This window comes from Amphimedon queenslandica, unplaced genomic scaffold (genome assembly GCF_000090795.2).
Source record: "Amphimedon queenslandica unplaced genomic scaffold, v1.1 AMPQUscaffold_13370, whole genome shotgun sequence".
Classification (NCBI taxonomy): Eukaryota; Metazoa; Porifera; class Demospongiae; order Haplosclerida; family Niphatidae; genus Amphimedon; species Amphimedon queenslandica.
The window spans coordinates 144,757-147,340 of NW_003546394.1; positions in this window are offsets into that span (position 1 = coordinate 144,757).

Here is a 2,584-nt window from a genome sequence, read left to right on the forward strand (position 1 = left end):
GAAAAGCATGGATGACACAAGGATTGTATGTATAGTAGAATTGTACAAACATAATTATTTATTTGGAGAATCTTCCTCACCAGATGTCCGTACATGGCGAAAAGAAGAAAATTTACCCACAGTCAAGGATTGGGACACCATTCATGAATATATTGTTAAGGTAAGAAGCAGTGGCAAATTAGCTGCTGAAGCTTACAGCATTACAGTTGTGGATTTGCTGGGCATTCAGTCTGATATATTTCTTGGTAGCATTCCAGAAGCCACAAGTGGAGTTACAGCAAATCATATGTATTCTTTAATGATGGTAATTGAAGAAAAAGCTTCCACGCTTGATATCCCTATATTGGGTTATTGCACGATTCTGCTGCAAACTCACTTCGTGCTCTAGAAAAAGTGGCCCTTCCAAATGACCTTTTGAATGATGCTGGTGTTAAATATCTTACTTTACCAATTCATGGGTTCATTTATGTAGCACCTATCTTAGGAAAAGGATATCCTTCGATAGCATACCCATGCTGGGATCATTCGTCAAGGACAGCTGTGTGTAACCTATTAAATATTAAAATCAGCATTGTAGCAGAAAACTTTAGCTGTGAATCAGGTATCACAACAGATAAAATTGCATCTGTACATGATCCACTCAAAGAACCACCAGCTGGGAAAATTGAGGCTCAGAGAAAAAAATAGCCAAAGAAGCTGATATTGCTCAAGCATTAGCCAAGCACAATGATGATATTCATTTGAGAGGAGAAACACTCTCTGCTAAGATACAGGTCTTCAGAGTAAAGGTAGTAAAGTATTTTTTGAAGGCTGGAGTTCCACTCAGTAAAGTTGATTGTTTTCGTGATTTCCTAGAGGAAACAGGATATTGTTTAACAGACCAAAGGTACCTCTCTGATTATATACCCTTAATGGGATTGAAAGGGTAAATTTGGAGTATTGGTATATCTAGCTAATGTGTAGAGTAGGCGTGACAGTTATGGGACATTTACTAATAATTCAATTTTTCTTAACACTGTATTGGTAGATTTTGTTCATAATTTTTCTTAACTTTCTGAGAATATTAGTAATGCGGTAGCGTTACTAAGTAGGATTCACCCCCAAACAAAATGGCTGCTATGACTTTTGCAGCCTTGCTATACTAGGAAAACGAGCTCCTGTGCTTACCAAACTTCGTAGAGGACCTTATCTTGACAAGAGGATTCCAATGGTAACACTAGCGTGGCTCTAGACCTTTTCTGGGAGGAAAATCAAAAATCTGCAAACTGACTGTTTTGTTCAGCCACCTTTTTTCATCTTCATCATCATCATCATGATCTGTCAATCCAGTTGTCTGTCGATATATCAGTATTTCCTGGTGATAGAAGGCAAATTCTTATACCATTCTACTCCAACAGGGTTTGCGCAGGTCCTTGTCCCCAAAAATCATTTTCCAAGAAAGAAGTGATCGCACCAGCTTACCTCATGCTGCCAATTTGTTATTAAAGAAGCATGTGCTCCAAAAATATGGGCTGGTCGCGCATGCTCAGATCTCAGAACTGGGAACAGCAAGTATTTTTTTACCTAGCTAGGCTAGCTATGCTTGGAATCAAATTGCAATACTTACTGGAGGTTTCTAGCTAAGAGAAGGTATTAATCTTGCATATATCAAGTGTGTAATGAATTATTTTATTTCAAAAACACAAAACAATTAATTAATGTCATAATGCTCATGATATATGAACTTGACAACAGGAAGAACCTGCAGGCCACAGGATTGCTGGAAAGATAGAGCTTCTTAAACAAGGATTCACGTCAAGACTATAGTATTCATTTCACTTGTCATCAGTATAGAAGATATTGCTTTACCATATTTATTCAATTCAATCAGTGCTGTCCATCATAAATGCTGTAAAATCATAACAATGACAACATTAATAAAGAAACTTATTGTTTGTGTAAAATCAAAGTCCTTCTTGGAGATGCACCTGTTGTCCTTCCTGGAGGGGCTCCAGCAGTCCCCCCTGCAGGTGCACCTGTAGTTCCTCCTGGACGGACTCCAGCAGTCCCTCCTGCCCTAGCACTGCCTTTGCTGCACCAGCAAAGGCAGCTCATTATTGCCCAATTGAGGGCTGTCAATAGACAAATTTTAAGTCTTTACTATGATGTACTAAATTATATTCCATAATAGTATCTCAATCTACCAAGAAGACCTGGCAGGGGCAGGGGTAGGGAAAGGAGGCCAAGACCCCAAGTTGGAACAAAAAAATATAACTTTTACTAACTACATGTATCATAACTTTATTATAATAATAGATGTAGACATAGTAATAAAATAATCAAAATGTCAATAAAAAATGCAAAAGCGTTAAGCCACGATTAAAATGTGACCCGATATGAGAAAACCAGGCTATCTGCGGGAATTATCATTTTGAGCTATGGGCTCATAATCATGAAAAATCTTTACCTGGGTGAAATTCATTTTATCACATAAACATGTTATATAAACAAAATCCTTTCATTTGATACCAAAATCAGGGGTAGCGAAGCCTTCTTTGCCGAGTTATAAGCCCTTCGACATTTTACCTTGATTGTGCACGGAGAA